This window comes from Pseudorca crassidens, chromosome 19 (genome assembly GCF_039906515.1).
Source record: "Pseudorca crassidens isolate mPseCra1 chromosome 19, mPseCra1.hap1, whole genome shotgun sequence".
In the NCBI taxonomy this organism is placed as follows: domain Eukaryota; kingdom Metazoa; phylum Chordata; class Mammalia; order Artiodactyla; family Delphinidae; genus Pseudorca; species Pseudorca crassidens.
In genome coordinates, this window is record NC_090314.1 from 22,353,325 (window position 1) to 22,366,137 (window position 12,813).

The 12,813-nt window shown below is 43.6% G+C and overlaps 1 long non-coding RNA gene across 1 annotated transcript; it reads right to left on the reverse strand.

Moving 5' to 3' along the window:
• Positions 1 to 825: 825 nt before the first annotated feature.
• On the reverse strand, positions 826 to 7,879 carry LOC137211788 (uncharacterized). Its single transcript, XR_010937213.1, has 2 exons — positions 4,809 to 7,879; positions 826 to 3,204 (listed from the first exon to the last, which is right to left on the reverse strand). It is a non-coding gene; the product is annotated as an uncharacterized lncRNA (long non-coding RNA).
• Between the last annotated feature and the right edge of the window lie 4,934 nt (positions 7,880 to 12,813).

The window sequence follows — 12,813 nt, forward strand, 5'->3', positions numbered from 1 at the left end:
GTGCTCCTATGTTGGGTGCATCAATATTTACAATTGTTCTAACTTCTTGGATTGATCCCTTGATCGTTATGTAGTGTCCTTCTTTGTCTCTTGTAATAGTCTTTATTTTAAAGTCTATTTTGTCTGATATGAGAATTGGCACTCCAGCTTTCTTTTGATTTCCATTTGCATGGAATATCTTTCTCCATCCCTCACTTTCACTCTGTGTGTGCCCCTAGGTCTGCAGTGGGTCTCTTGTAGACAGCATATATATGGGTCTTGTTTCTGTATCCATTCAGCCAGTCTATGTCTTTTGGTGGGAGCACTTAATCCATTTACATTTAAAGTAGTTATCAATATGTATGTTCCTATTACCATTTTCTTAATTGTTTTGGGTTTGTTATTGTGTTTCCTTCTCTTGTGTTTTCCTAGAGAAGTTCCTTTAGCATTTGTTGTAAAGCTGGTTTTGTGGTGAACTCTCTCAGTTTTTGCTTGTCTGTAAAGCTTTTAATTTCTCTGTCGAGTCTGAATGAGATCCTTGCTGGGTAGAGTAATTTTGGTTGTAGTTTTCCCCCTTTCATCACTTTAAGTATGTCCTGCCACTTCCTTCTGGATTGCAGAGTTTCTGCTGAAAGGTCAGCCATTAACCTTATGGGGATTCCCTTGTGTGTTATTTGTTGTTTTTCCCTTGCTGCTTTTAATATTTTTTCTTTCTATTTAATGTTTGATAGTTTGCTTAATATGTGTCTTGGTACGTTTCTCCTTGAATTTGTGCTGTATGGGACTCTCTGCCTTTGCTGGACTTGATTGTTTCCTTTCCTATATTAGGGAAGTTTTCAACTATAATCTCTTCAAATATTTTCTCAGTCCCTTTCTTTTTCTCTTCTTTTTCTGGGACCCCTATAATTTGAATGTTGGTGTGTTTAATGTTGTCCCAGAAGTCTCTGAGACGGTCCTCAATTCTTTTCATTCTTTCTTCTTTATTCCACTCTGTGGTAGTTATTTCCACTATTTTATCTTCGAGATCACTTATCCATTCTTCTGCCTCTGTTATTCTGCTATTGATTCCTTGTAGAGAATTTTTAATTTCATTTATGGTGTTGTTCATCATTGTTTGTTTGCTCTTTAGTTCTTCTAGGTCCTTGTTAAACGTTTCTTGTATTTTCTCCATTCTATTTCCAAGATTTTGGATCATCTTTACTATCATTCCTCTGAATTCTTTTTCAGGTAGACTGCCTATTTCCTCTTCATTTATTTGGTCTGGTGGGTTTTTACTTTGCTCCTTCATCTGCTGTGTGCTTCTCTGTCTTCTCATTTTGCTTAACTTGCTGTGTTTGGGGTCTCCTTTTTGCAGGCTGCAGGTTTGTAGTTCCCTTGTTTTTGGTGTCTGCCGCCAGTGGCTAAGGTTGTTTCAGTGAGTTTTGTAGCCTTCCTAGTGGAGGGGTCTAGTGCCTGTGTTCTGTTGGATGAGGCTGGATCTTGTCTTTCGGTGGGCAGGACCAAGTCCTGTGGTGTGTTTTGGGGTGTGTGTGATGTTATTCTGATTTTGGTCAGCGACTCTGCTAATGGGTGGTGTTGTGTTCCTGTCTTGCTAGTTGTTTGGCATGGGGTGTCCAGCACTGTACCTTGCTGGTCATTGAGTGGAGCTGGGTCTTAGCTTTGAGATGGAGGTCTCTGGGAGAGCTCTCACCAATTGATATTACATGGGGCTGGGAGGTCTCTGGTGGTTCAATTTCCTGAACTTGGCTCTCCCACCTCTGAGGCTCAGGCCTGACACCCAGCTGGAGCACCAAGACCCTGTCATCCACACAGCTCAGAATAAAAGGCAGAAAAAAAGGAATGAAAGGGAAAAAAAATTTATTAGAAAAAAAAATTTTTTTAATTATTAAAATAAAATATTTTAAAAAGCAATTAAAAAAAAGAAGATAGCAACCTAACCAATAAACAAATCCACCACTGATAACAAGCACTAAAAACTATACTAAGATAAACATAAAAATCAGAAAATAGTCAGTCGTATACAGCAAACCCCAAGTCTACAGTTGCTCCCAAAGTCTACCAGCTCAATTTTGGGGTGATTCCTTGTGTATTCAGGTATTCCACAGATGCAGGGTACATCAAGTTAATTGTGGAGATTTAATCTGCTGCTCCTGAGGCTGCCGGTAGAGATTTCCCTTTCTCTTCTTCGTTCGCACAGCTCCCAGGGTTCAGCTTTGGATTTGGACCTGCCTCTGCGTGTAGGTCGCTTGAGGGCATCTGTTCCCACCTCAGACAGGACGGAGTTAAAGTAGCAGCTGATTAGGGGGCTCTGGCTCACTCAGGCCGGGGGTAGGGAGGGGCACCGATGCAGGGCAAGCCTGCGGCGGCAGAGGCCAGCATGACGTTGCACCAGCCTGAGGCGCGCTGTGCGTTCTCCCGGGGAAGTTGTCGCTGGATCCCGGGACCCTGGCAGGGGCGGGCTGCACAGGCTCCCATGAAGGGGGGTGTGGAGAGTGACCTGTGCTGGCACACAGGCTTCTTGGTGGTGGCAGCAGCAGCCTTAGGGTCCCATGCCCGTCTCTGGGGTTCACGCTGGTAGCCACGGCTCACGCCCATCTCTGCAGCTCATTTAGGTGGTGCTGTGAATCCCCTCTCCTCGCGCACCCCAAGACAATGATCTCTTGTGTCTTAGGCCAGACTTTTTCCCAGACTCCCTCCTGGCTAGCCGTGGTGCACTAACCCCCTGCAGGCTGTGTTCACGGCGCCAACCCCAGTCCTCTCCTGGCGCTCCGACCGACCGAAGCCCGAGCCTCAGCTCACAGCCCCGCCCGCCCCGGCGGGTGAGCAGACAAGCCTCTGGTCTGGTGAGTGCTGGTCGGCACCGATCCTCTGTGCGGGAATCTCCCCGCTTTGCCCTCCGCACCCCTGTGGCTGCGCTCTCCTCCGCGGCTCCGAAGCTTCCCCCCTCCGCCACCTGCAGTCTCCGCCCGCGAAGGGGCTGCTAGTGTGTGGAAACCTTTCCTCCTTCACAGCTCCCTCCCACTGGTGCAGGTCCTGTCCGTATTCTTTTGTCTCTGTTTTTTCTTTTTTCTTTTGCCCTACCCAGGTACGTGGGGAGTTTCTTGCCTTTTGGGAGGTCTAAGGTCTTCTGCCAGCGTTCAGTAGGTGTTCTGCAGGAGTTGTTCCACGTGTAGATGTATTTCTGGTGTATCTCTATCCACACATTTTGATTGATTAATCCCTTAGCTATGGAATTGAATGGAGACATTAATGATGATATTACATCAGTTTTCTCATAATTATTGTTTATGATTGTGAAAAAATGGAAATTATATAATTCCCAACTGAAATTCTTTAATTAATTATGGTGCCTTTATATATGGACTCCTGTGGAGTCTTTAACATTCAAGATTATTGGAGAATATTGAATGATTTGTGGAAAATCTGGAAATATTCATTGAAAAGGTGATATGCAAACTTGGGTTTGATGATGAGATTTTAGCTATAATACCAAAAGCAACATCTATGAAAGAAAAAAAATTGATAAATTGGACTTTATTAAAATTTAAAACTTCTGCTCTATGAAAGCCATTGTTAAGAATATAAGCTACAGCCTGTGGAGAAAATATTTGCAATGCACATATCTGGTAAAGGACTTGAATGGAAAATATACAAAGAACTTCTTAAAGTCAACTGTAAGAAAAAAAAAATTTTTTAATGGGCAAAAGATTTGACACCAAAAGCAAAAGACCCTTTTCAAACAGACCCATTCTACCTGAATCTGCATGATATATTGAGCTTCCGCATATCATTTCACTTGGAAAGAAACTTTAGTGTCTAGATAAAATATTTGGAAATCACCAGCCTAAAAGATCGGTATTTGCCGCCCAGTTCTTAGGCTCCACAACAGAACATTCCAGGGCATTAAGACTTGAAGATTCCTGGATTCTATCATTCTGCTAAGGCTCTATCAAGCTACCTGTATGAGGTTCTAAAGGAGCCTGACTGATTTAGGATGGCCGGGACACGAATCTGATAAAGAGACCAGGCAAAGCCTTAGGGCCCCAACCCAGACCTCCCGGGACATGGGGAGGGTCAGGCACTTGGTTCTCTTCACTCTGTTAGGAACTCAGCTTCTACTCTTCCTTTCCAACAGATCATGTTCCATTTCAAAGAAATCAGAGCCCTTAATGGGCCAATAAGGTCACTTCCTACACTTTACTGGGCATAACCACATACCCTTCCACCACTGCCCCACCATCTAAACAAATGATGGAAACTGCACGACTTCCTTTTCTCGGTGTTTGGAAATCACCACCAGGATCTGGTACCTACTCACCACATTTAGGGGCCTATTTTATCCTTCCTTAGACATGACCCTGCCCATGTGCTCTGCTCCCTATAAAAGGCAGGCAGATCAGCCAGAGGAGCCAGAGTTGCAGAGAAGCTGAGACCAACTCAGAAACCTCCAGTTCTCAGGCTGAAGCTCCCTTGCTCACCCTCCGGTATGAAGGTCTCTGCAGCACTTCTGTGTCTGCTACTCACAGCAGCTGCCTTCAGCACCCAGGTGCTGGCTCAGCCAGGTAAGCCTCCTCTCTTCTTAAGCCTTAACATTTTAACTACCCCAGGTACTAACACCTGGCATGAGTCATCCCATGCTTGCTGCATAGCCTACATTAAAAAGATGGAGAGAATGAAATCCAGAGGGGAATTAAGAAGAGCTGGCATGTCACAACTGGTCAGAGGCAGAACCAGAACTAGAAGCCCAGGCCACTGGAGCCAGGCTCCACGATCTTTCTCGACACCAGCTTTGGGACATTAAATGCAGCTGCTATCTCAACAATCCTCACCTTGTTTGGAGATGTGGCACAGAAGGAAGAACCATTTCTCATTGTGGATAGGAAGGACATTTAGGGCAGTAGTAGAGAGGAAGAAACTCTTGCTGGAGGTTTCAAATGTTGGATTACAGTCCAGGGTAGCTCCCAGAAGGGTGGCTGTGTAAGGAGGATAAGGACCCAGAGGCATCTCAGCATGTGACTTAGGTTGGCTCTAAGCCCATGGGGACAAATAGCTGGGAAGCAAGGTCTTAGAACTTACCTTCCCAGGGTCAGAGGTTTTGGATCTGTAGACCCTCCGAATCACGCTACAAGGATTAATCTTGTTACTCAAGATTTTGCCATCTGCAGTCAACAATGAGGGGCTCCATAGTTCAGCAGAGGAAACTGACTCACAGATAACATTTTATCTATGGGACCTGGACTAAAGCTCCGAACTAGGGAATGGTAGGTCTTAGTTAGAACTTGTGTATTTGCTTTGTCTTCTACCTTCTCCTTCTTCTCTTACAAATGCAGGCTCACAATACATTATAACTCTCTGATGCTTTGCAAAATGTTTTTCAGATTCAGTTTCCAACCGAATCACTTGCTGCTTTATTGTGATCAGTAAGAAGATCCCCTTCAAGAAGCTGGACAGCTACACAAGAATCACCAACAGCCGGTGTCCCCAGGAAGCTGTGATGTGAGTGGACCATGCCCGGGCACCGTCAGCCAAACATTCTATCTGAGTTCTATACTTCCAAATGAGTCAGATAAATATGCCATCTAATCCAAAGGACCCTTTACCCCATAGACAAATGAAGCCCATGAGAAGGAATCCATACTCACTCCAGGCTCTTCTGGAAGCTTGGTCAGATCATCCAAGTTCCTTTAGCCAGGAGCTAAAGGAAGGCTTCCCCTGGAGCAGTAGCAACAGAACTTCCTTTCTGGAAGAGAGGCCTCTTCCTCCCTTTTCCCCTTCTTCCTGTCCCCATCCAGGCTCCTCACCCAGGGAGCAAGGGCTAATCATGTCCAGGGGCCAACGGGCCAAGCTCCTGGGCAAAATCCTCAAGACACTCCATTTAACTGTGCCCTCTTTTCCCCACAGCTTCAAGACCAAAGAGGGCAAGGAGGTCTGTGCTGACCCCAAGCAGAAGTGGGTCCAGAATTCCATAGAGCTCCTGGATCGAAAGCCCCAAGCCCTGAAGGCTTGAACCTTTGTACCTGGACTGAGAGACAGTCAGAGCCCTGGAAAATCTTATTTATTTCCCCCCACCCTTCCCCAGCTGTATTATTTTATTATAATGTCCAAAAAGAGGTTCTTTGTTTAATAATTTAAAACACATAGTTTCTTAAACAATAATTATATTTAAGTTATTGATGTTTTAACTTTATCTGCCATAAATCCTAATGAATGTAAAAACACAACATCTGGTGACGAGTTTTCCTTTGTGAGCTCCATTAAGCTCATGGTAAGATGGCACTGTTCTCCCTCCTACCTGCCTGTAGTATCCTGAGGTCCTTCCACTGATCATCAGAGTGAAACACCTTTGGATTCTTAGGAAATCAGTGCTCCTGTAAGTCGATGTGTGCTATGTAGTACTGTGATGGAAATTAATATTATTAAATGACTATGGTATTTTCAAAGAAAAAATCTATATAATTTTAAACTACTTGGTCTTATTTTTCATGGGGTAACATTTGGCAGGAAGGGAGAAAATGGCAGCAATGAGTGACAATTGGGGGTGTGAGGATCATCCTCTAAATTGAGTCTTTTGGACTCAGCTGAGGATTACGGAGAACCTAGAAGGACCAGACCAGACTGTTCCAACCCTGTGGCTCCAGTCCCTAAATCACCTGCCCTTATTTAATAGAATCTAGATTCCTATTGCTTTTCTCTCCACACTTACCTTTGCCTGGTCTCTCTCTTGATCTCTTGCAACAGTCTGCAAACTTTTCTCCATAGCCCCAGGTTTTCTCCATCTAATTAATTCTCAAACCCAGAGTAATGTCCCAGAAATGAAACTGAGTCTAACAGGAAACTAGATGTCTATAACTTAGAGGTCCACTTAAGGTTCTTTACTGGAGATGAGCCTTCAACAGGACCGGTCTTGAGAGATTGGAATATGATGGGAAATGAAAGGATTCTTCAGAACTGATACAGGAGGGAGATGAGGGGAGGGGGCCAGAGGAAAGAATCCCATCTGGCTGGGCTCTGGGAAGAAAGAGGAGTCAGAGTTTTAGAAATGCAGGTTGGAGCCAGGTTGTAGGGGCTCTTGAATTTCAGATTGGGAAGTCAGCAGGTAATAGAGATGCACCGAAAGGTTTGAAATAGGAGAGAAGGAGGATATCACATTCAGAGGCGAGCATCAGGAAGAATAACCTAGTATCTGAGTACAGGATGGAGTGTGAGAGATAGAGGCCTGAGAGCAGGCTGCTGCCATGGTGCAGGGGAAATGATGGGGACATAAATGGTACAGGGTGGGAGTGGAGATGAAGTGAGGAAGAATGGGCCAGAAAGAGTGATAGGTTAAATGTTGTAGAAGGTTGAGAATAATTGACCAAGACACAGACCCTTCTCTTATAATCTTGCAAACCAATATCTACAGGGCTTGCACCCTTGAGACACAGAATGAATTCATCTCTGTCACTATACCCTCAGCCCCCAATCTCAAGAATTTGCAAAATCCATTTGAAGGCATGGAATCTCCTTTCCTTAATAGCCTCTTAAGGTCAAGATTCTCTTGTACTTCGTGAGCATAGCTGGCTCCTTTTTCAGACAGGAGACCCACAGCACCAAGGCACAAAGACCAGACCCCTCATTAAGGGAAACAAGATTATTGTCCTGCTGACCCAAGTCCAGGGGGGCTGTCATTGGTTGGAGAAATACCATGATTCCAGTACAAACACGGAAACATAGCAAGGCAATGTTTCTGGGCTCTGATCCCAGAACTGACCCTGACTCTCTGAGTCACTTATAGCAAGTCAATTTCTCTCTCTGGCATTAAGATGCCCCATACAAAAGTGGAAGTTGTTCTGTGTCACAGTCAGGAAGTGAGAGGATCTGGCGGACAACCTCATAAACTCTCTCCTGCTCTAGGAGCCATGTCTCCTAGGAACTTGGCCACATCTGTTGGCTAGGGTAGGGCCAGGAAGAAAGTGCCTAGAATTAAACCACTGAGCCAGCCAGGAGCCCAGCCTAATGACAAACACCTGCAAGTCAGGTATATAACCTGTCTGAAGATGAGCTTTCCATTGAAGTCCAAGGTAGCACACCTAAACCCCAGGCATCTAAATAAGGCACCTAAATGTCAGCTGGGCAAAAGGAGTGCTTTCCAACCACAGTAGGCTCCGTCCAGTTCTAACCGCTCTCTTCCACAGTCTCAAGGTCAAGCTGGCTCCAGAGATCTGGGCCCAGGGTTTCATGAACTACCTAGACACAAATCCTAAATTCCAAAGGCAAGAGACTCACCCTAAACTGGCACCAGGGCACAGCACAAGACACAATCCATTTGTTTTCCCCGAGCATTACCCAGAGGCACTCTGGGATTATGTCGTTGTATTTCAAATCACAATGAACTTTATTAATGACATTAAACATAAATGTGTTAAGTGATATGTCATCTTATTTAAGTTGTTGATGTTTTATGTGCCTTAACTTGAATATTAATATTTTGAAAATCCCCATAAAAATAGAGCTAGCATATGACCTTGCAATCCCACTCCTGGGCGTATATCCAGAGAAAAACATTGTCTGAAAGGATACATGCACCCCAGCACTGTTTACAAGCCAAGACACGGAAGCGACCTAAATGTCCATTGACAAAGGAATGGATGAAGAAGATGTGGTACATATATACAATGGAATATTACTCAGCCACTAAAAAGAATGAAACAATGCCATCTGCAGCAACATGGATAGACCTAGAGATTGTCATACTGAGTGAAGTAAGTTAGGCAGAGAAAGAGAAATATCGTATGGTATGCCTTGTGTGCAGAATCTAAAAAGAAATGATACAAATGAACGTATTTACAAAACAGAAACAGACTCACAGACCTTAGAGAATGAACTTATGGTTACCAGAGGGAAGGGTGGGACAGAAAGGATAGTTAGGGAGTTTGGGACTGACATGTACACACTGCTACATTTAAAATGGATAACCAACAAGGACCTACTGTATAGCACAGGGAACTCTGCTCAATGTTATGTGGCAGCCTGGATGGCAGGGGAGTTTGGGGAGAATGGTTACATGTATATGTATGGCTGAGTCGCTTTGCTGTGCCCCTGAAATTATCACAATATTGTTAATTGGCTATACCCCAATATAAATTTAAAAGTTTTTTTTTTAAAAAGAAAAACACATCCTTCCACTAATGGGTTCGTATCTGTGAGCACAATTCATTCCCTTGTCAACTGGGGGCAAAGAACTGGTGAGGTCACTTGAAGCTGACAAGCATCCTCTTGGGCTCTCCTCTGATTTCACCCTGGGCTCAGGCAGGGAGCTTGCTGCGGGCTTGGACTCATTTCACTCTCTCAACAACTGCTCTGTGTCTCCTCACTTCTTGCTTTCTGCACACAGGCTCCTCCTTGGGTGTCATCTCAGGTCAGGGGTTGGCTCAGCCTGCACATTTGCCTGAGGCTCACAAGTGCAGGGCAGTGAACACTCTGGGTGACAACTTTCCACCAATGCAGGGTGGAAGGCAGATGTTTAAATGCTTCTGCCACCCTTCCTTCCAGCGGCTGATTCTGGGAGCCATTCTGCAGGCATGTCAGTCAGTTCGGGAGAAACTATCCCCATCGCCCACTATACCGACCTTATTCTGCATGCTTCTGTTCGAGCCTCCTCCTTTTCCATCTCACTCGGCTGCCTCTCAGTCATGATCTCTGGGGTCACTTCCCAAAGGAGCTATGTATGAGAGAAGTTCTCATCTCAGGCTCTGCCTTATTGATTCATTGTTTTATGCAGTCAATATTTGTTCTCCTTCTCCCAGCCAATGCCTGGATTTCAACAGGCAAGTTTGCTGGCTCAGGGCCAGGGATTTAGCTGGACATTTGTTTGGTGTGTTTACCAAGGCTGGGGCTGGGGTCAAGATCAGGGACTCACCCAGTATGTTCTTTGGGACCAGGGCTGGGGCCAAGACTGTGGACTCAACCAGCATGTTTGGTAGAACTGGGTTCAAGAGGTCAGCCCACAAGTCAGGGTCAACCGGACGAGGACTGAGTTAGCCACGTAGCTAGGAGAATGGTGACCTAAGGAAGGATTTAGCAAATAAGTAAATGTATTGAAGATAATGAAAGCCATCTCCCTTACTGTTGGAGAAGCTTCCATAGAAAAATATGGAATGTTGGAAGCTAGAAAAACCCTGTGGTGTTGGACTGCAATTGGAGGTATCAGTGTGAACTTGAGGTTTTACAGGTAGATGGTACATATAGATAGATAGATAGATAGATAGATAGACAGATAAAGATAGATGGATAGATTGATATAGATAGATAGATAGATAGATATACACACATGGATGACAGGACATGTATATATTAAGCATATACTCAACCACCAAACACCTTTCCAGATATGGTTAAATATTTTCCAGAGTTATGTCACCAGTTTACACTCACTCCTACCAGCAATGTATGGGAGTTTGAGTTATTCCATATTTGGTATTTCAGCACTGGGTACTGTCATTCTTTTTAAGTTAGCCATAATGATTATGTGTATAATTCCACATACTTATGGTTTAAATTTGCATTTTACTCTGACAGATGAGGTTGAACATCTATTTAAATGTTTATTAGATATCTTCTTTTATGAAGGTCCACTTCATATCCTTTGCCCATTTTTAGATTGTTTAGATTTGGATCTTGTCTATTTTTAGATTGCCTGTCTTTTTATTATGAATTTGTAGAAGTATTTTCTATATTCTGAATAGGAATCTTTTGACAGACATGTGAATTGAAATATCTTCTCATAATCTGTTATTTTATTTTTCACTCCTGTTTTGCCTTTTGATGATACAGCTTCCTGATTTGATTTGATTTGATTTATTTATTTATTTCCATGGAAGGGCTTACAAAGACCAAGATGTAGGTAACTAGAGAGATACAGGATCAGGGTGCTGTACACATGTGTTGAATTGTTCTTAGGCAACAGGTTCAAATGTAATTAATTGGCCTAAGAGAAATTTCTGTCTCACTCTTCAGCGAGTAAGTAGATCAGAGCCTAGTTTTTAACCCCATTGAGTTGGAGCTTCTCTCTATATATCTCTTGGGAGAGAAATGTATTTCAATTCAGCATCTTCTACTGAGTGCCACTGTGTGCTTGGTGCAATGCTGGCACTGTGGAGGGTGCCATTACGGTGGTAAAAGAGACTCGGCACCCCCATCAGGACTTCCTCATCATGCACTAATGAGTATCACTGGGCAGAGGCCAGAGGATAGTTGGCCCAAGATAGGCCTTTGATGATTTACCAGAGAGAGGTGGGGTTAAGAGCATCCAAGGAGGGCGATACTTAGAGCAAAGGCCTCAAATAAGGAAAAGTCCAGAGGGATTGGGGAATGGCAAAGAGACCTCAGTGGCTAGAGTTAGTTTCAGGCTTTGCATTGTGTATGTGGATAGGGAGAGGCTAGGATGGGGAACCCCCGTCTTGTTGACTTTCCTAACAGGAAATACAGCTTCCTAATTTTAAAATAGTCCATTTATCAATATGTTCCTTTATGGTTAGTGCTTTTGTTTTCTGTTAAAGAAAACTTTTTTTAACCAGATGTCACAAAGTTATGCTCTTACATTATCTTCAAAAAGAGTTATTTTTTGTTGTTCACATTTAGAACTACAATCCACCTTAACTTGATTTTTGGGTATGCTGAAAGTTAGCGATCAAGATTTTATTTTTCCATATAAATATCCAATTGATTCAGCATCAATTATTCAAAAGAGTACTTTCTCTTAACTAGTCCACAGTGCAAACTTAGGTTATATCCAATATCAATATATGTATGGTTCTATTTCTGCACTCTTTAATCTGTTCCCTGGCATATCATCCACTCTTGGAACAACGGCACCATGTCATAATGACTACTGCTTTCTAAAAAGTGTTATCATCTGGGAGTGTAAATCCTACAACTTTGTTCTTCTTTAAAAGTTGTCTTAACTATTTTAGGTTTCTTATTTCTCCTTTAAAAGGAATCAGCTTATCAATCTCCACAAAATTCTGGCTCGGATTTTAATTGGGATTACATTGAATTAGGAGGAAAATCTGTTACCGAATCAAATTTGGGTCCACTCGCCTGTGGACAGAACTTCCGTTTCTTTGGCCACTGCACCAGGGTGTGCCAAATACAAAGCTTTTTCTGCCTGCATTTTTTATTTAGTCGTGGGAAGGGGCAGCCTCAGGCATTCATCCTGGGAGTCTCCCCCAAAGACAGGACAGCAGAAACTAAAAACTATAAACACCTGAATTAGCAATGCAACAACAGGCAAAATGCTAAGACCCCAGTGGGTAGGGAGACTGCACACCTCAGTTTGCCCAGGACAATTCTGCCTCACCCTTGTCTGGCTTGGAAAATCAATTACGTGATAATCTTCCCACAGAGGAGAACCCTTATGTCTTTTTAGGCTCCTTGAATCATTGGTAAGTATTCATTTTTTACTATATGCTGGTCCAGAGCGTGACCAGAAAGATGAATCTGTTTTCTAGAGTAGAAGTAGGAGGGTTTGAGCTGGAAGGTCATCAGCCATCCATTTCAGAGCAAGTTTGGTTCCCTATGAAATCTGTGAAGCCAGACCCAATGTAAGCCAGACCTCACATAATTCCTGTATGGGCCAGATGGAAAGATGAATGTTGTAATGGATGGGATATTATAAGCAAAGACAGAGATAAGAAAGAAGGTGATGTGAAGGAAGAAATGAGGCAAGTGGTCTTGCACGGTGTTCAGTAGTGGTGGATGGGCTTCCCTCCTCCACCGTCACATGGAAATATTCTCTCTCTCTGCAGGCTTGCCTTTCTCTGGAGAGACCCAGTCTGAGGGGCAGAGAATGCCAGC